This window comes from Bicyclus anynana, chromosome 7 (genome assembly GCF_947172395.1).
Source record: "Bicyclus anynana chromosome 7, ilBicAnyn1.1, whole genome shotgun sequence".
NCBI lineage: Eukaryota > Metazoa > Arthropoda > Insecta > Lepidoptera > Nymphalidae > Bicyclus > Bicyclus anynana.
The window spans coordinates 8,384,999-8,407,784 of NC_069089.1; the positions used below are offsets into that span (position 1 = coordinate 8,384,999).

The 22,786-nt window shown below is 34.8% G+C and overlaps 2 protein-coding genes across 4 annotated transcripts in view; one reads left to right on the forward strand and one right to left on the reverse strand.

Moving 5' to 3' along the window:
• Nucleotides 1–22,786, forward strand: part of LOC112055844 (synapsin) — a 123,086-nt gene that overhangs the window by 46,135 nt on the left and 54,165 nt on the right. The gene's annotated exons all lie outside the window — the stretch shown is intronic.
• LOC112046336 (tissue inhibitor of metalloproteinase) overlaps nucleotides 1–22,786 on the reverse strand; it is an 84,307-nt gene that overhangs the window by 26,219 nt on the left and 35,302 nt on the right. The window lies entirely within an intron of this gene.

A 22,786-nucleotide genomic window follows, 5' to 3' on the forward strand; every position in this document is an offset into this window, starting at 1 on the left:
CGAACAAAACAAGAATTTTCAAAAGTTTATAAATGACAAAGTTATGAGGTAACAAACATTAAAAAAAAACATACGAGTCGAACGGAAAAAAACGAATTGATCATGGTAAAATAATAATTGATCAATCCTGCATACCAGAGAATTATCTTAATTCTCTGCGTGTGTGAAGTCTGCCAATCCGAATTGGGCCAGCGTGGTGGACTATTGGCCTAACCCCTCTCATTCTGAGAGGAGACTCGAGCTCAGCAGTGAACCGAATATGGGTTGATAATGATGATAGCTATACCTAATTAAAAAAATACCCATTGCAAAACCTTAAAATAGCCTATCATAAATTGATTGGATCTATTCACATCGCTAAAAAAATTACTGGTAGTTAGTTTTCCAATCACTTATGCTATAATAATGGGACGAGCAAATATAATAATTACACAATGTATTACACGCCCCCATTTATTATAATAGCTCCACACTGATAAGATCGTTATAACGATATTATAGCTAACGCATCGATATATGTGAAGCGATCGGCTGATAGCTGTAGTCAATAAATTGTACCAATTTCCAACGCAGCCGAAATTGTTATAAAGATTTAGATGGTTGTATTTAACGTGGTCTTATGTAATTGGTGTTTTAAATCAATTTATCAATAAAGAAATACCGTCTACCCTAATGTATCGAAATAGAAAACGAAAAAACCCAAGGTTTTTACGTATAACAATTGTTTATCCTACTAATATATGTCTATTCTGTGAATTCACACTACTTTGTGATTCACATTATAGGCCGATTTCAATAAATTTTTTTTTGTAGAATATTGGTTCCATTTAAATTTCAAAATGAAAATTATACATCACATAAACAAATCCAGTATTTCTCGTTTTTCGACATTTTATTTAGTTGTTTGTTTTATAAAACAGTGTAGTGTTTATGTATACTTGTTTATTATTTTACTTAGTTAAATAATACCGAATAACCGAATTCCAAAAAACAGATTCGTAGCCAGTTTGTTGGCTTTGGAAGGTTTCAAGCAGTTTTCAAGGGTCTAGTAGTAACTAGTAACTCGTAGTGTAGGAAAAAAATCATTTAGTTGTTATCTATCTAACGAACCGAAAATCGTAACAAAAGTAAAAAGTTATACAAAATAAAGCTGTGTCGGATTACATGCAAATCAACACGACAGTGTCAAGTGGTTATTGTCACTGGAGAAAGTACCATAATACTTACTGCAAGGAATTTTATTGCGAAAAATAAAACACGCTCAACAATATGTGTCCTGAATATCACTTGCGAATAAGGAAAGCACATACCGTTCCGGAACGGATAAGTTTTATTATTCACTAAGGATTTTTAGAAAATATAAGCTACATAAATATTTAGAATAAAATATTTAGAACGTCAACTTGCGATAGCTAGACATTAAATCATCATTATCAACACGTATTCGGCTCACTGCTAAGCTCGAGTCTCCTTTCAGAATGAAAGGGGTTAGGCCAATAGTCTACCACGCAGGCCCAATGAGGATAAGCAGACTTCACACACGCAGAGAATTAACAAAATTCTTCAAAAAGGTTTCCTTACGATGTTTTTCCTTCACTGTTTGAGACACGTGATATTTAATTTCTTAAAATTCACACAACTGAAAAGTTGGAGGTGCATGCTCAGGACCGGCTTCAAACCTACACCCTCCGGAATTGGAGGCAGAGGTCATATCCACTATAACGGCTATACATAAACATATCTATCTAATGAGTTTCACGAGGATGAAGTCGCGGGCGTCCGCTAGTATCTATCTAATTTTATTAAGGTTGAAAGTTCGTCGTGTTGTTGAAAGCTCATTCTACGTAAGACCATGGTGTCTTTGGAAGGTAGCAGGTTTCAAAGGTCCAGATAAAGGTCCACATTTTCTACTTGATATCATAAGGAAGTACATCTTCAATCGTTAGGTTCGTGGCAACCCTTCACTAGATACTCCTAAAGTTGATCTAGACGGGGGAAAATATAAAAAAAAAACTTTATATTTGGATAGTTGGGGGTCAAGATCCCCGGCTTGAAACCTTCCGAAGACACGAAACTCAACTCCATAACTGGCTACCGTACTTACTATGATAAGAGCATAGCCTCACAAATTTTCAGCCTTCATAAAAGGAGGTATCGCAAGGTTTTAGTTCATTAAGATTAATATTATTAATATTTTCATCTGGTACATATTTGTACTACCGTTCATTATTTGTTTAACGCTATATAAACTTCGTGCAGTGTGTTTCTGTGAAATACTTGCATTTGTTTACACTTTACTAAGAATCAAGATAAAGAAAATAAAATGAAACATAGACTCATAGACTGCATTACATATGCATGAAATAATAGTAATATTAGAAAAGCATTTATCAACAATAATAAGTAAGGTAACAAAAACCCAATTGGTAGTAAGTGAGCTAAACTAACTGGATTATTAACAACTAGCCGATGCCCCGCGGTTTCACCCGCGTAGTTCCCATGTCTGTAAAGAAACAGGGATAAAATATAGCCTTTGACATTCACAAATAATGCGGTTTTCTAGTCGTGAAAGAATTTTCAATATCGGTTCAGTAGATCCAGAGATACCACAAATTAGCTCAGTATAGATAGTCAAACTGCAAATAAATATTATATTTATACATAAGCCTAAATATTATTATTTACTTCGTTTATCGTATATTATACGAAGTTATAGATAAATTGAAGGGCACAAGCACAACACGGATGTTTTAGGTTAATTGTACGTAATTACACACGCAAATAGGTCAAGAAACGTTTGAATAATCAAATTAAAAAAAAAAACTTAACTCATGTTTGAAGACGATTAAAAGTATGAGATAAGAAACGTTTTCTATTAAAGATTAATAATGTAAATTAAGCTTAATGTCGGAGAAAACATTAGTAATTAACATCGACTGTTATAATACGTACAAGTAACGTTCTATAAATATTTATGAGTTACAATGAGTCATGACATCGCGTTTCGCAATGGTGTTCGTGTTTCAGATGATACCTAATAACATAGGTATGCTAAGAAGCAGCGAGTTCTATATAGTATGTGTATTAATATTGCTTGTGGCGTAACTACATATATGCGCCCGCAAACGCGACGTCTAAAAACAAAAGCACAACATGTCGTTTCTTGAAAATAACTATATAATATATAATAATAATAAAAAATCTATAACCCGACTACGTAAAAAGGGGTATAACAATCGGTTCAGTATTATAGGCGCTACGGTGGATCATACTTAGATACATACATACATAGTCTGTCAAATTTATTATTACCCTTCCTTTTAGCTTCGCTGTAGTCTGTTAAAAAATAGATGTCTTAATTACATTTTTGAGAGGAAGATAAAACCATGTTACATTTTAAACACAAGTCCGAGCAAAACATATTTTTCATAAAAAACATATTCATGCTTGCAAAACTGGAGTAAAATTCTACAATTTTAATTAAGAATGTTTTTATATTTATCCCGAGGTTCCAAAGGGATTGAGTAGACTTTTCGCACAAATTGTATAATGTTTTTTTACAGCAAAACCACGTTCGCTAGATTACTTTTATTTGCTTCCGTAAATTGCCTAGAGAGCACAAGACTTTCTGTTAAAGCTTATAAACATAAAGTTGAAAGATCCCTAAGTCCTAGGATTACTATAAGTACCGACATAATACAGGGACTACGTAAGTCTTTGACATGAAAGGCTCGGGACCGCTTCAGATGTAAATCTCAAGAGTACAAAGAAACTTAAAGGCCAAGTGCTGACCGCAGATAGTCTTTATGTTCAGGATTTCGTGTTTAAAATTAACAAAATATTCTTGATTATATTCCCCTTTCTTCTTTATTTAGGTGAATTTATGGTAGAAACATGTACGACAATAACCCAGCGGCTATGGATGAAAATCGACCACTTGGATTTGAAATAGGAAACTAAAGCTGTTGAGACGTTAGTCGAAACTTACAGTAGTAATTTCGGCGTACGTATAAGTACGATTCAAAACAGTGGGAGTGATTTTTCGTTTTTCCGATCATCTACATTTTTGTAATTTCAACTAAATGACGTTCGATAGTGGTTAATGTTTTGAATCGCACATGATATAACGAATATACATATTTTAAAACACATAAAAAATCGGAAAATTTTAAATTGAATTTTCTATTGATTTATAGACCATTAATTTTTAAATTTTCAAGTAATTTTATTTTATTTTAAATAGAGAAATAAAGAAAGAGAAAAACTTGTATTTTATCGTAATTATAAAATCCATCAATTCAAATAAATAAGTAGGTAATTGGTAGCTAGAGTATCCTACCCTACACACATTCACACTAAACTACTAAATAGATTCTCTATATCGATAAGGTTACTTATTAACCTTAGCCAACACTGAACCCTACCAGAATTCTGCCAATTTTGAATTATACCTGTACTTGTAATATTAAATCAATACGAACTGGAACTTGAACCTAAGACTAAGACGTTCGTCGTCGTGGGAGTCCGTCAAGAACACGCCGTATATGAGGACATAGCTTTATGAATTGCATTTAAGTTTGCACGCTGCACCTATGCGTCAACATTGACTTTCGCGGCTAACAGCCTTTCCAATACCGTCGGCGATGCCTTAATAGCTCCAGCCTGTAAATAGTACAAGATTTCACCTATTGACGGACATTAATAGAAGAAATTTTGTTCTTAATAATGGAAGAACTGGTACATGTTTTGTATTTATATAAAACAAAGTCGAGTTGGTTACACCAGTGATCTATAGTGAAATTAAAAGCTAAATAAATCTATCTATACTAATATATTATAATAAAACTGAAGAGTTTGTTTGTTTGTTTGAATCTCAAGAACTACTAGTCCGATTTGAAAAATTCTTTCAGTGTTAGATAGCCCATTTACCGGGGAAGGCTATAGGTGATATTTGTCCCCATATTCCTACGAGAACGGAAACCACGCGGGTGAAACCGCGCGGTGTCAGCTAGTATTCTATACTAATATTATAAACAGGTAAAGTTTGTGACGTTGTAGCGGTAATATCTGGATCTACTGAAATCCACGTTATTTGTAAGCGTCATATGCTATATTATATCCCCATATTTTCACGGGAACGGGAACTACGCCTGGGAAACCGCGGTGCGTCGGCTAGTATACTATAGTAGCTACTCCATAAAACTGAGAGGCCTCGAATGGAAGTTGATATATGTTTTGTAAAATATATATATATATATATATATATATATATATATATATATATACTAAATCATTATCTAGAAAACAATAACACTCTGACAAAGTAGTGGGTTGAAATAAAATAATGTCATATTAATTAATCATAAAACTTTAAAAAAGTTGAATCTATTAAACCAGTCTTGAATATACATACCATATTTGATTGAGCCAGAAGACAGAATATGTAAGTCCGTACATAAATAATGAAACTACCATTATCGATTTTTTTTATTCTTACAAAACAATAATAAAAAATCGGCAAAGTGCGAGACAGACGCCCGCACCTAGGGTTCCGTAGGTACAAATTAAATACATGTGCTTTACATAGGTACTGATAATAATATATATATCCTGAGAGGAGACTCGTGCTCAACAGTGAGCCGAATATAGGTTGTTAATGATGATGATGATGGGTACTAAACTTTATTTTAACGATCTAATTGTAATGTTACGCAATGAAACGCACGAAATGCTTATGTTACTTATTCACAGACTTCTTATGGAATATTCTGAAATCCACAGAGAAAGATATATTTTCTTCTTTTTAATTAAAATCATCACACTTTCAGCTTATTTTATTTGTTTTACGATAGTTTGCAATTTTTTCTTATTTACCTCCCAAAAGTATACATTAAAACATGTGTAAAATGATTATTTATGTTACACGTTCGACTTTGGATCACAAAGCGAATTTCAGAAATTACTTTTAGAAGTCAATTGTCCATGACAGAAGGCGGACAAACTGGAGAGTTATCTTCTAAGATAGGCTTCCGTTTTTTTTTTCTTTTGAAGTACAGAACCCTAAAAATAGTCAGAAATTGTCAATGTCAGTGAATTGTTCCATCAGGTGATCAATTATAGATAGTCATTAAATTATCGTTATCGCTTCGAGGAAACTGTTTAAGTACGCATGTTTTTTAGCCTACATAACTGCCTGCATGCTTGGCTAAAGCTTTTTAATTTTCAAATTCACTTTTTCATGGATGAGTGGCTAGATAATACTATATCTCATACTATACAGTACTATACAGTAAGCAGTGCATTAATCCTCATCCTTAGTGAAAAACACAAAATTTAATTATGATCATTATCAATCCATATTCGGCTCACTGCTGAGCTCGAGTTTTCTCTCAGAATGAGAGCGGTTAGACCAAATAGTCCACTACGCTGACCCAAAGATTTCACACACGTAGAGAATTAAGAAAAGTCTCAGGTATGCAGGTTTTCTCACGGACTTTTTCCTTCACTGTTTGAGTGACGAGATAATTAATTTCTTAAAATGCACATAATTGTAAAGTTGGAGGTGCATGCCCCGGACCAGATTCTAACCTATGCCATCATATAATCGAAGGCAGAGCTCATATCCACTGGGCTAAAAAGTACCAGCTTTGCTAGATACAGGACCAAACATAATGTCTGAATTTTAATATTTATGAAGACGGCTAGACAATATGATATCAATTTCATAATTACCTACCTATTCCTATAAGTGATAGTTGCATCGACTTATGGACCAATTTAGCATCTGCGTTTTCGAGAGTAAACAACTCAGAGAATAGCAATATCGGAGCTCGGCTCGCTACATCACGCCATATCTAATAATTTCGTAGAAATTCCCTTTATCGCTCGGTATGTATAGTGCTGCGTCACTTCGAGCCTCACTGAATGGACCATGATTCATGCCATATATTTTTAGTATATTGCGGTATTCGTGTAATTTACTACAGTATACGATAATTCCCACGCCCGGTTATATTTAATTAGTATGATAATAACTTATTATATGTATAATTTGATTCAATTACGTAGGTACAAATTATATTTAGCATGTATGTTATGGTATGTGATTTATGGCATTTTAAAATTTAAATGGAAAAACTCATGTTAGTTGATTTTAAATTTTTTATAGTTTACAATAAATTGTAATGTGTTCTCCATTCTAAAACAAACGATACCTCTGAGGTTATTAATAAATTGGTTAAGTCATGGTATGTATGCACATAGAAGGAGAAGCCTGCCTCTTTAGCCAAGTCGCACGTCGATTTTCTTTCTACGATCGCAAACGCTTCGAAAACTAGAAAAATGTATGGGAATAATATTTTTGATATCGACAGGTCACGTGGGCAACATCTGTCATTCCCATACATTTTTCTAGTTTTCAAAGCGTTTGCGATCGTAGAAAGAGAATCGACGTGCCACTTGACTAGGGCTGGAATGATAAAACATTTCCAGTTTATTTAATATTTACAAATTTCCATAGATCTTCTCGTTGAAACATTTAAAGGGCTTTATTAAAATATAATGCTTTCTGAGAAATACCTTCCCCTCCACATAACTAGCATTCATATGCCATTCTCGTAGAAAATATTGCAATAATGCGGATTTAAACAAAAGAATATTTTTGTTTTTTCCTTATCGTCTGGGTAGAGGTTCGCCCTGAAATGCTTGGGTTAAATAAAAATAAAATCGTGCCCTATCATGGCGCTGGGCCTATCTGTTGGGAGTATCGGTCGGTTTTCGCATCTTTTATTCATGGGGTTCCGCTCGCACTTGTTCCTGCATTGTCTACGTGTCCGCAATTATGAAATTTATGCTCTGAGCCTTCAGGCAGATCACATTAATGGAGTGGCTGAGTCATCAGCAGGCGTGCACGAATAATCAAGGCTGTCCACTTGTTGTATTGGACTGGTGCTGATTTATTGGACTGCTATCAAGGTTGATCGATGCGTCTGGCAAATTATCGCAGCTACTAAAAAAGTCCACCTTCATTACTGCAAAACAATAGCTCCCATTATCTAGCAGTATAACTAAATTTTACGTATATATTATATTATATTTATTTAATTATTTATATATATAATTACATATAATGTATTGCACCTTCCCGCTCTTTCTTCGCAAGTTCTCTCGTCAGGGGTTGCCTAGGTAGAGATTACTTTTAGTAATAAGGCCGCCTTTGCATGCTAAGTTTAATTGATCTTTTTATTGTTTTAATTATAATTGTATTTTTGTGTGCAATAAAGTATTTCTTCTTCTTCTTCTTCTTCTAAATGTACAAAAAATGTGTGTGGCAAGTGATAATCCAGTGGATACGACCTCTACCTCCGATTCCGGAGGGTGTGGGTTTGAATCCGGTGCGGGGCATGCACCTCCAACTTTTCAGTTGTGTGCATTTTAAGAAATTAAATATCACGTGTCTCAAACGGAGAAGGAAAACATCGTGAGGAAACTTGCATGCCAAAGAATATTCGTAATTCTCTGCGTGTGTGAAGTCCGCCAATCCGCATTGGGCCAGCGTGGTGCACTATTGGCCTAACCCCCCTCATTCTGAGAGGAGATTCGAGCTCAGCAGTGAGCCGATTATGGGTTGGTAAAATAAAAAAAAACTAACTAAATGTGCATGGACATTTGAGCTTTTAATCATTTTTTTTTCAATATGACCAATTTTCCCATTCCCCTCCAGTTAGTCGCGAAAGACTATGTTAGAAGTGGGTACGACAATAGACCAACGGGGCGGGGATCGAACCACCACACCTCGGTGATGAGTACGACCACTCTTACCGTTAAGCTATTGAGGCTATAGATACATATAAAATTGTATCTGAGAATATTATATTCTGGTTGATTAAATTGGTTTACCAGCAACGAGCATTGGGGAAGCCTAAATAAGAGCCCACAACTTTAATTTTAAGTTTTCAACTAATTATCACCATTATTCAATAAAATTACCTGATGTTTCAAAGGTGCCCGTAAACTAAGCCTAATTGACATGTAAATGAATTTTTACTTTGACTTATATAGCCTTCTGTATATTGCCTTGTTTCAATATTCAAAAACATCGAAGATTGTGAGACTGCTTTTTTATAACACGAGTAGTCGAGTACCAATTAAACTTATCTGCACTTAAAAGTAGCTTTTAGAAAAGAAGCAGTAAGAATTGATTTTCCTCGCAAACTTTTTAAAACTTGATAACTTTAATAGCGCTGCTTCTTTACTTCGTAGATTAACGTACTTCTCTCACTAAATGCAAGGAGTTTGGATTTATAATTCATTTATGATTACTTAATATTTTTAAAACGGCTGCAATAAATCTTAGATAAGATCTTTTGTAAGGAGTAAAGCTTACAAATTGACACCAATAAGCTAAATAAGCTGCTTTGGAGTGCTGCAATAGTAAGTGACTACTATTCTGGGATGCCTTTAGTAAAAACCTATAGAGGGTTTTTACTAAAGGCAATAACATCTACATATTGCAATATTGTCATCTTTCGATACACAACGGGCTTAATCTATGAGATATGAAAACAACTTGAGCGAACCACTCAGAATCGTCGCATATTGAGTACGTTTAACATCGTTATTAACATTAATTGCATTTTTAAGTGTTCTCAGTACATTTCTAATTAAGGTCTGGCGTGTTTTTAATCCTGCATTATCGTAGACATTTGCATGTAAACGAATAAAGTAGCATATTTATTTCTTGTCCACATTTTCTTACGTTGCATGTTTAATGTATTTCTTTTTACATGTTTTTAATTACATATCTTGTCTTGTTGGTATGAGCCAAATCCTGGATCCTAAACTTGGATAAGAATTGTTTAATCTCATATGATTTTAATTATTATTTTTCTCTCATTTAATTAAAAAAAATATATTTTAAAAAACCTTGTTTTATAAAATATTTATTTCTCTTGATAATACATTTAGGTATACCTATACTTAATAAAGAAAAAGTACATCAAGTATTTCTTTTTTTAATGATTATTTATGACTAGCGGACGCCTGCGACTTCGTCCGCGTGGCATTCAATTTTTCACAAATCCCGGGAGAACCATGGATTTTTCCGGGATGAAAATTGGCCTATGTGTTAATCCAGAGTAAAATCTATTTCCATTGCAATTTTTAGCCGAATTGCTTCAGTATCCGCAGCGTAAAAAAGGAACAAACATACTTACACACAAACTTTCGCCTTTATATTATTAGTGTGATTTGTCGCTACGTTTATATTACTTAACTAAGTTACACTAAACCTTGATGCCTTACTTTAAACTATATACGCAGTCGATTTATGTAACCACTTGTAAAGTTGTAAACTTTGTCGTTTGTCTTTGCTCATAAATCAGACATTTAACAATCCAGCGCGCTGTCAAGTCAATAAACAAGTATTGGCCATGTGTGTACAATGCGAATATTGTGTAACAAGTATTGACCGAATGCATTTATGCAGAATATACATATATCCGCATTTCAATAGATTTAATGGTGAAGCTTGACTTTGCGTTCGATTCGGGAACTCAGGATAAGGACTTGGATGAAAATCCACGCCCCTTCCGGTTTCTACACGACATCGTACCGGAACGATACATCGCTTGGCGTACGCCTTTGTCGGTAGGGTGGTAACCAGCCACGGCCAAAGCCACTATCGATCATTTAAGAAAACCTCAATCAGCCGGCGGAGATCGAACCTAGGATTTATTAACAAAATCTGCCTAATAACAAAATCTGAATTCTTAATTACAAAATTTTCATAACAGATAAAAAATAACAGTTTTTTTAATCATTTCCTATAACGATATTTGTAAAAAAATTCAGTAAATAAATAATGAATATTTTAATTTTAATCAACCATATACCTACGAATATATTTTTGTAGTATACCTGTACGGATTTTTATGAATGTAACTTGGAAATTAAGTACTTTCATACAATTTATAACCAAAAAATGTAGCTTACGTTTTACATTAATCTTTATTAAAATTAATTAAATCAGTTCCGCGGTTTAGAAGTAAAAATTTTAAAGTCAGTCAAAAAGCTTTTTCCGTCTTCCTTTCTGAGACTTTCTCGTTTATAATATGTTTGAATTTCTTAATACTAATTATACAACATAATATCTTATAATTTATTCATGTTATTACGTAATTTCAAGACCCACCGATGGAAATCATTAGTTGAACTCTTTTCGTCTACTTGACACCCGGTACCAATTTAATAAACTTTATTTTTTGAAAAATTTGGAAATCGACAGTCTCTTAGAAGACCAAATGTAAGATTTTTGTAACTTTTCCTCAACATTGCGGTCGCTTTGTTTTCTTTAGTCAAAAGCACCTTATCCTGTTTATGTAAGAAACGACTAAATGCACTCATGCAAAACATTTTTCTTTCATTTGTGAGAATTTTACCCTTTTTTTTTGGGCTAACTGATTTTAATACAGCCCAGTATCAGATCGTTTTTGACGGCCTCCGTTGCGCAATGGTATGCGCAGTGGATTTACAAAACGGAGGTCCTGGGTTCGATCCCCGGCTGAGCTGATTGAGGTTTTCTTAGTTGGTGCTGGTCTGGCTGGTGGGAGGCTTCAGCCATGGCTAGTTACCACACCACCGACAAAAACGTACTGCCAAGCGATTTAGCGTTCCGGTACGATGTTAGAAACCGAAAGGGGTGTGCAATTTCATCCTACTTCTAACAATTTAGCCCGCATTAGATTGCATTATCACTTACCATCAGGTGAGATTGTAGTCAAGGGCTAACTTGTAAAGAATAAAAAAAAAACAAAATTAGTTGGGTGGCGTCCAAGGCACGCTACGCCACTGTTACAATGTCATCGACTTGGACGATTTGTCACAGAAATGTAGTTCAAATATATTCGTGAAAGGATTTGCGTCGCTCAACCTCAACTGACGGTTCATAAAACATGTTGATACTTCTGGCAGTCTCATATGCATTCAGAATAATATCAAAGTGATTACAAATGAGGTTAAAGGAAAGTAAAATGTGATTAAGTAATAAAAAATACTAAAATTCCCTGAGAAACTGTATCTATACAAATAAATAAATTGAAGTGACCGTTTGTAATTTTAAATTAACATAATAAATGCATTTGAAACGTATAAATTTATAAACGTCACTTATAAAAAAAAAATCAAATATTTGTTATATTTAGTTTATCTCCGAACGGCTAAACTCTGAAGCAGCTGTGCCGATTTTGATGGCACCTTCACTGACTGTAAGAAGTTAACTTACTAACTTAGCCCACTTTTTGTCCCAATAATACAGAAATGGGATCTACGTGGGTGAAACCTCGGGGCACATTGTTAGTGTAATTGTAAAATAAAAATGAAGGTATAAACTCAAATTATTGTGTTGATGTATTGTGCCAGGCAAAAATATTATATAACAAAAACTCTTAGAGCATAAATATTTGAGAGGATTAATATAGAAAAACAAAATATATTTTATGAAATAAGCAATTATGAACTGACTACAAATTAAATTATTTATTTATTCTTTATTTATACACAATAATAATTAGAGAACAAGCGAAACCGAATCATGAAAAAAGTAGAATACAAAAGGCGTACTTATCGCTTGGTAGCGATCTTTACCAGGCAACCTTAGACTTAGGAACTTATATTAGGACATTAATCTGTAGGTGGTGTGTACCTAACCTACCTAATAATAATAATATACATTATACATACAAATAAATAACTACATATTAATACATAAATTACACTTGGTCCTGCTCTTTTTGGTCGGACCGATATCATTGTTTATTGTTTTAATATGTATAATGGAGACATAAACATTGTTTATTGAGTATCAAAATTGTGTTAATAATGTTAATTATTATTATAAAATAAACATTAAACATGGACATAAATTAATTAATTATTACTCTGACCTAACATTTGTAAAGTAATAATTAACGACAATTAAGCTACCGATAATTATTACGATCTTAATATGTGTCAAATTCGATATAGGGCTCAGAAATAGGATTAGGTATAATTTATTTGACCATCTATGCCAGTATTTATAATAAGGATTATTTATCATTATTCTATATTACTAAGTCAATTGTATTGACTACAATTCGATGAAAAATAGTTTTACATATTAAGCAATTAACGTTTTTGGTTACAGCAATATTCTTATAGATTTTTTATTAGTATGCAAGCATAATTATAATATGCAATGCCGACATTTATGTCCATTTTGAATTCTGATAATGCTTACGTAACATCTAAATTAGGAACGATGACTTCGAAATGTTCCGACATAAACTGGAGTTTACGACCGGCGAAGTCTTTAAAACGAAGTTTAGGTTATGAAAAAAAAAAATATGCTCAAAACAATTCGAAATACGTTCGCAGTTCGCACATAAACCCAGGTGGGTTTGGAAATAAAAAACAGCGCACGGCCTTCTCCATTCGTCATTTTATTTATGCTGTTGAATGTTGTAAAGAAAAGTGAGTGCGTCCAGTCTGCCTCTGACGCGACCTCACCTGGGGCCTTAGCCATGTGGCACGTGTATTCTCTTTCTACAAACGCTAACGCTTCAAAAAGCAAGTTCGTTCATGACACTCCCATGATTTGCGGGAGGGAAGACTGGAGAGAACCGAAGACCGAAGAGGAGGGAAAGATTGCGCGGGTGTCAAATCGTGCGTGCGGAGAAGTAAGGTGCATCAGTTATGGGATTTTTATTCATCGCTACACGCCCACCATCGGATTACGAACGTAGTTGCCAAGCTATAACAATAAGTATGGGAATGACAGATCCGATCGACAACTTGATGTGACCTGTCGATAGCAAATGTCATTCCAATACATTTTATAATTTTCGAAGCGTTAGCGTTTGTAGAAAGAGAATCGTCGTGGCACTTGGCTAGGGGGGCTGTACAGAATGCCGATTTCAAGAAGTATTACCCTTTGTTAGTGGACCCGCCTGCGTGGTACGACGCCTTTTATTGAGTTTCTGACTTAATGTGACTGCGAACGCGGTGGCTACCTTTGTTAATGCGTTTGTTTTTGAATGCCTCTCGAGTATGAAATAAGACATTACTTTTCAACTGTACGGTTCCATTGATTGTATATCCATTTGACTGTAAGGGTTTTCTAATGAAACCTTTTGTTAAATACGCGTTTAAAAATACTATATGTTATTAAAATCTTCGTTTTATGATTAGGTGGCAGTCTTTTTAACGACCCAATATAGGGATGACTTACAGGAGAGGGGATTTATATCCCCTCTTAGACCGTGATCACTGATTTTAGGTTTATTAAACACATTAGTTTCTTATAATAATAACAGGGTAACTTGCTCTCCAAGGCATGGGTGTGTAACTTAGCTTATAACGTGTAACTTCCCAATTTTATTTTCTTGGAAAAAACTCAATTTTTTATTGTCCGGACTCGAACCCAAGAAGCCTGTGATGTGAAGTCACATAGCCCAACCAGTAAACTAACGCGGATGCTATTCTTAGAATAGAAAATGCTATTAGAAATGGGTTTGAATGTCAAGTGTACGTATGTTCAGGATTCTTGCGCAGCGGAAGTCTACTCGTTTCCATATCCATTGAGTTAGTGTTTAACAGGTTTTCCGCTTTCCGAAGTGTCACATTTTCATAGTGCATTAGCATAGTTTCACCAATTCGCGACGCTGTAGTTACAACACGTGCCGTTTAGTGATTCGCTAAGTGTCGCCGCACACGGGAGCCATGCCACAACCATAAATGCCGCCACCCATGGTAACAGTGACAGTTATATGATGATATATGACGTTCTTATTACTTACTTTTATCGTGAATCGCAGCAAACTTTCAAGAGTGAAACGTCACGCGCATCATCCTGCATGAAACGAACTGTAGAAGGATTTTTGACGATCTCTCTGGCGCAGTCTTGTGTTAACAGAAAGGTCTTGGGTTCGATTCCCAGCACAGGTTATTTTAGGATTTAATATTTTCTAAATTACGTACTATTATCGTGAATCGCGGCAAACTTTCAAGAGTGAAACGTCACCCGCACCATCCTGCATGAAACGAACTGTAGAAGGATTTTGACGACCTCTCTGGCGCAGTCCTGTGTTTCTCAACAGAAGGGTCTTGGGTTCGATTCCCAGCATGGGTTATTTTAGGATTTAATATTTTCTAAATTGACTTAGCTCTGGTCTGGTGGCAGGATTCGGTTGTGGCTAGTCACCAATCCACGGGCAAAGCCGTAACGCCAATGCCGCGTAGAAACTGTCAGAGGTAAAGGTAGAATAAGCTTGTATCTCTTTCAAGTAAGCCCGCTTCCATCTTACTGCAGGCCTATTCACTAATTTGGTCTTTATTAACAACCTATTATTATTATTATATTACTTAAAATAAACGTCAAATCAACTTAGAAATCATCTACCTACTGTATGATATCCACGAAAGGTTGTCAGTAGGCACCGGCCACAGAATGACATTTGTTACATAGCATCTCAATTTCATATACGTCAAAGTTAGTCTGCAGGTAAGATCGCAGTCAAGGGGGAAATTATCATAGAATAAAAAAATAGAACAGGCATTTTGTGGCATGTGGTGGTCACTGACGTCACCGGCTGTGTGCGGCGAGTCCATATAACATGTATGAAAACTACAGAAAAGACGTCAATGGCGGCGTTTTAGGGTTGTGGCATGGCTCCCGTGTGCGTGGACACTAATCTCGTCCGCTAAATGAATGCAGTTTGTCGTGACAGGGCCGTATTGTGCCCTTCATATGCTGATGATGACCAGCTTTGTCACTAACATCGTTACAAGAACAATTCAACAAAAGACTTTCTTTAAATACTTAACTTGCAATGTATAACCTCTAAAAGCTCGACACTGGCGATTTACATTTCGTTATTTTGACACAAGAGAACCCAAAAATAAAAGAAGAACGTATTTTATTTTTGTCATGCATATAAAAAATACTAGCAGACGCCTGCGACTTCGTCCGCGTGGAATTCAGTTTTTCACAAATCTTCAGGGAACCATGCATTTTTTCGGGATGAAAAGTATGTGTTAATTAAGATCTTAATCTATTTCCACTCCAAATTTCAGCCAAATCGCTTCAGTAGTAGCGGCGTTAAAGAGTAACAAACATCCACACAAGCTATAGCTTTTTTAAGATTAGTAGGATAGAATAGGATATGGAAATCCTACTAACTGAGCTGGAAAATTACGTGCTTACTACCAATGATATTCTTACCACGTAATACGAGTATGTAACTAAAATTATTATCGATTATTTGGCTTTGGCTTTTTCCTAACATTGCTTTTTTCTAATCCACTTAGCTAACTATTGGAGCAAACAAAACAAAAATAATAGCCACATTAGAGTTTTAACTTGTACATATTCTGTGGTGTTGACTAGTGAGACTAACGAAAAGCAATTCTTTTTCATATTTAAGAAAAGAACAAGTATGTAAAACTGAAGTCTAAACGTTTTGGTAAATGTGCGAGTAATTTTAATAATTTCACCGATCCTTTACTTTCTCCAGAACCAACAGGATGAGTGAGGCTTGCACCTGTAGTACTGTGAAATTAATTATTCGAAACAGCTAACGCCGTTCCTTCCCAACGGGTTTAAGTGGTGAGGCCTGAGAAACGATATAGAATATAAAGCGTATATTGCTGTGAAAATTAATTGAATCGGGTATTATTATATCATTTTGAGGATTCCGTTTCTACTTAAGCTCATTCTCCTTTCTACTTAAGCTTAGTTAACAGATTTTCATCTTTCCATTTCATAGGTGTCTAAATGAGTGATAAAAACTAGTTCGTTGTTTTTTTTTTTCATAAAATAATAAAGCGAATGCCCGCGACTTCGTTCGCGTAGAAACGCTGAACCATGATATTTTTTTATACTACACTTTTTTTGAATAATACTAATAGTAATATTATAAACGCGAAAGTTTGTTTGGATTTGGATTGTTACTCTTTAACACCGCTACTACTGAAGCGATTTGGCTAAAATTTGATATGGAAATACTCTGGATTAACATATAGGCTGCTTTTCATACCGAAAAAATCGATGGTTTCCCGAGATTTGCGAAAACTGATGATTTTGATGATATGAATGTTTGTTATTCTTTCACGCCTCAACTACTGAACCGAATTAGCCGAATTTTGGCATTGAGATATATTATAGCATGGAATAACACATAGGCTATTTTTTATCCCGGAAAATCCATGGTTCCCGAGGGATTTGTGAAAAACTAAATTCCACGCGGACGAAGTCACGAGCGTCCGCTAGGCACTATCTATTGTTGAAAATTACATTACAATCCGTTGTGTATAGCTACGTGGGAAGTGATTTTGTTTATACTATTTGGAGGTTTCTTATAAAAGCTCTCTTTCAATCTAAATAAGGTAATAATATCAATACACAGATTAAAAGTACGTAAGTAAGATATTTTTCAAGTTTTAATTATTGTATGAATATTTAACAAGAATCGCTTCTTTAATTATATTATAGTGTGTGAAAGAATTTATGAAATCGGATCAGTAGGTACTTCCGAAGATTACCCCTTACAAAGTATGTTACAAACTTACAAACTTTACCTCTTTATAATATTTATAGTGTATTGTTGGATATGTTTATAGCACTAAAAATTAAATTCATACAAAACTTAAAAAATATAGCAGATACCGCAAAAATAGGACACAATCTCATTCGGCGCTTGATGAAAAGCCGCCAAGTGTTTTGTTTTGCGCCTAGGTATTACGTATCGTACATTATGCGAATCTAGTCCGATTCTACGTAGTAATGGACCCGACCTCGACCCAATTCGCAGACAGACACCTCGTTAAATATTGAGAGCATTCAATATTTTGAACAATGATTGCGGGGAATGAGGTGATGTCTGCAAATAACTTGCTCACTCTTAATTAATTAACATCAATCAATAACACTACGCAGATTTATTAAACCGACATTATTAATGTGTGTGTTTTTTTTTGCAAAACAAGTTGTAACATATCTATATTTCTATATTAATATATAAAGCTGAAGAGTTTGTTTGTTTGTTTGATTGAACGCGCTTATCTCAGGAACTATCGGTCCGGTTTAAAAAATTCTTTCATTGTTAGATAGCCCATTTATCGAGGAAGGCTATAGGCTTTATATTATCCCCGTATTCCAACGGGAACGAGAACCACGCGGGTGAAACCGCGCGGCGTCAGCTAGTAAATTATAATAGCCGAATGTAGGATTTTATTATGAACGAAATTATTGGCTATGGATCATAGTGTCAAAAATATTTCCCGTTTCCCTTCCGACCAAGTTTTTTCAATAAACAAAATAAGGTATATTATGAATTTACTTATAACTTGATCAATTTTCCGCAAAGTAAGGGGTTTGTTACGACAAACATCGGGAAGGCATCGAGACTAGAATATTTTTGGATTACTTACGAGTATTGTCAAAATTATATTATGCTTTTCCTTATAACTTGATGAATTTCCCGCAAACTAAGGGATTTGTTACAACAATTAGTCCATCGGGAGGGCATCGAAACTATAATATTTTTGGATTTCAGTCTGATACAAAGAAGCTTTTATCTGAATAAATTGAAGCATCAAATTAAATACAAAAACATTAACATTCAAAGAATATTAACCCTAAAAAGAGATTAAATAATTAAACAAACATAAATGTAGCATCAAATTTAACCAAAGCCACAAACGACATAAATATTTATTAGAATAAATTTTCTCCCGCGTTATGCTAATGACGAGTGTACTGCGGTGGCAAGCGGCAGTGCGTGTCCACTTGCCACCTGGCTGATGTGCGGTAATCTGTTCACGTCACTCCTGTGTCAAGGCCTTGGCTTCGATTATCACTTGCTGTAATACTCGCTAATGTCCTGTATCTAATTGTCTCGTTGGATCATTCGGACGTTACGCTACAACTACCAGATACCCCGCAGTGTCATCCGCATAGTTTCCGTAGTTCCTGTGAGAATGTAAATATAAAATATAGTCTATAGCGCCCGGGGATAGTTTAGCTTCCCAATAGTGAACGAATTATTCAAATCGGTGGAGTAGTTTCAGAGCCTATTAAATGTAAACAAAGAAACAATCAAATATTTACTCTTGATATTATTAGAATAGACAAAAAAGAAATCGAAATATGAAAATTCAAAGCGTTTTTATCCCTAAAAAGAGATTAAAAAATTAAACAAACATAAATGTAGCATCAATAAATGTAATACTCGCTAATGTCCTGTATCTAATTGTCAAGTTAGATCATTCTTTCTCGCACGTTTATTCTACGACTAGCCAACACACAGCAGTGTCACCTGCGTAGTTCCCGTTCTAGTGGGAATGCGGGGAAATAATTAAATCATAATTAAAGGGGAAACTCACAAATAACTAGGCTTTTTAGTGGTAAAGGAATTTTCAAAAAAATTGCCTATAGCACCCGGGGATAGTTCAGCTTTCTGACAGTGAAAGAATTTTTGGGGTATGTCTAGCCCTGTAGTGTGCTATTAACATTGGCTGATAATGGTAGGCGTCCACATATCCGCATCGTAAATGTCGGGCGCATCGCATCAAACGGATCGTAGTATTCTTTGTATAGAAAGTCATACAAGTGCGCTGTGCGTCCACTGATCCGCATCGTGCGCATCGCACAAATCTACCGTTAAATCAAAAATCCGTTTATTGCGAGGCGTCCGATACTTACGTTGCGTATATATGTGGATGCCTATCTTAATAATGATGAATTATGCTATTTGCCCAAGTTATTTAGTAACCTGAGTAAAACAAGCCTGAAAAAACAACCTGCCTAAAAAACCTTTGTTAGCTACTCACTGCTTGTTTGCCATCTATTAAAAAATGTGGCTTCTGATAATAAAAACCAATTATTTTATACTCACGAGTATATATTAAATACAAAAACGTAAATTAAATAGGTACTATATAACTACGTAGGTGTACATAAGTCCACTTCAAGGCACTCGATTTGATTAAGCCTTATCGTAATTCTTGCTAAACATAAAGTTATGTATTGAATCACCGTTTCATTCGCAAGGCAAATAATAACTAAAATCCGCTGGCGAATAATTTATAGGCATAGAAAATATTTTCGTTTAAACAATTAATGAAGGGGACAATGGTGCGGTCTTTGATTTAAAAACACACGATATTTTGTTTATTTAGTACAAGCCGACGACCCGCGGTTTCACCCGCGTAGTTTCCGTTCTCGTGAGAATACGGGGATAAAATATAGCCTATGACACTCACAAATAATGTGGCTTTCTAGTGGTGAAAGAATTTTCCTAAGCGGTTCTGTAAATCCAGAAATTAACCCATATGCTATAGATTTTGTTTTTTGGTACTTCCAAACCACCCTTATCAGTAATTTCAATACAATCACATCACACTAATATTATAAAGGCTAAAGTTTGTGTGTGTATGTTTGTTTCTCTTTTACGCTGCGGCTGCTATAGCGATTTTGCTGAAATTTGGAATGGCAATACATTTTACTGTGGAATAACATCCCGGAAAAGGCCATGGTTCCCGCGGGATCTGTTAAAAGCTGAATTCCACGCGAAGTCACGGGCATTCGCTATTAAAAAATAATAATGAAGAAAATAACATTTTACAAAAATAATAACTTTATTACAATTCGAGGGTTCTTTTCAATGTCAAAATAAAAGAACCATAAAGCTTTTTATTTGTTTGTCCGTCGTGCGTTGTACAAACAATTCTCAGTGCGAGTTTAAAAACCACATTAACACTTTTAAAAGCTCTAGTCACTGTATTATGAAGTCACTACAATGATTTTGAACCATTAAAACACACAACCATAAATCACTTGAATATACCAGCTGACGCAAAATCTCAATGGATGCGTTCAGTGAATCATGTAACAAATTAACTATTACACGGTTAGTTTGTTCCGCAAATTAATCTGAGACGTTCTATGAATGACATTTTACAGTTCGAAGAATTCAAAACACTAAGCCTTTTATGGATTAATGTGAATCACTTCACATTTCTTCTCCATTATGGTATCAAGAGGAAAAGTCACAATTCTTTGATATTATTTGGAACTGGATAGAAAGTTAATGTTTTTTTTTTCCAACGTAATAAAAGGCAAACTCTTTTTAACGAGTAAAAAGTTTTAGCCGAAGCAAAAAAACAGTTAATTTTGGCGATAATCGGATGCGTCAATCTCAAATTTTATTTATCGTTTAATTTTAACACAGACACATACACAAACACGTCAAACTTAATTATGTTTGCCTACATTTTTCGACTGTTTGTTTCGACAACGACGAGGCAATTCTTAAAAAATTAAAATTCTTTGGACTTTATTGAAGAATTAAAGAAATTTTTTAGAATATTTTCTACCTTATTCCACGTTTACTTTGATAAATATAGATAACTAGCGGACACCCGCGATTTCGTCCGCATCTTTTATCCGGCCCTATCGCAAAAGCCGTTCTTAGTGGATACCTACTAACTATAAACTACCAAATTTCAGCGTTGTACATCAATCGGTTTTCGAGACCTTTATATTTACGAAATATTAAAATAAAAACTAAATACAAATATTAAGATAAAAAAAAACTAGGGGAAAATTCTTTTGTGAAATTAATAACAAACTTTATGTGTTCGATATAAATTTATATTATTAACAAAGCATGAAAGGAAATACTTTAGATATTTTATAGGGGTGAACGAAAACTATAAAAAGCGGGGGATAAAGTTTTTATGTTGAAACTCTTCGAAGAACGTGCTTTCCATTTTATTTTGGTGGGTAACAACTGCTCAGTTTCGTTAATCCTTGATATTAAAATAATAATGGGACTCGTTTTAAAAGTTGACTGCTGAAGGGCGTTTGAACGTGACTCTGGTACAATTTATTATTCGCGTATGCTATCGAAAATACAAATGTGGATAGACTAAGAGCTTGTCGTAGTCAGACCTATCGCATTTTATAAATATTGAATGTTTGGCAGTTCATGCTCCTATCATAGCTAGGTTTGCCAAGTATGGAGTTTGCACCGTGATGGCTTTGTTATGTAGCAGGTTCCAATTGTGCACTCTCAATTGTTCAAATATAAAACCTAATACTTTATTAGGGTATCGTTAGAAATCATGTCACCAGTTGCCAGACAACTTAGCAACTCCTCGCTGGAGACCGGTTAAGTTTGATTTTTAATAGTGTTAATAGAAGGTTTGGCAACTTGCCACGAAGCTATTAAGTGACTAGGACAGCATTTTTCATATTTCGTCGAAGAAAATATAAAATATCACGCTTTAGACTTTAACCGTTATGAACCCTTGAAATGAGCTACCTCCCAAAGCCACCACGGTCTAAACTCCATAGATGCATATCTTACTTAGTAGCATAGGTTGACGAATTTTCAGCTTTTATATCAATAAGGAGGTCTGGCAATAACAGGCTCTTGTTCTAGTAGTAAGACACATCGATTTTATTGTGACAGCTCTTTGACTGGTTCATGTCAAATACGTCACGTAGAGGAATGTGTCGAGAAATCATGTCAGTTTATCTAGAAATGAAAATTGTGATGACGGGCGCGGGCGGCATCAAACACTACAATATGCCATGTATAATAGTAATAATGTATGTGACTTATCGGTTTAAACATGCACTAAATGAAATAATACGTGGGTTTAGATTTTGGTTTGTATCTCAAGCTTTGGCGAAGACCTTCGTCTTTACTACTAGTATAATTCTGTGGGTCTTGGCGAATTAATT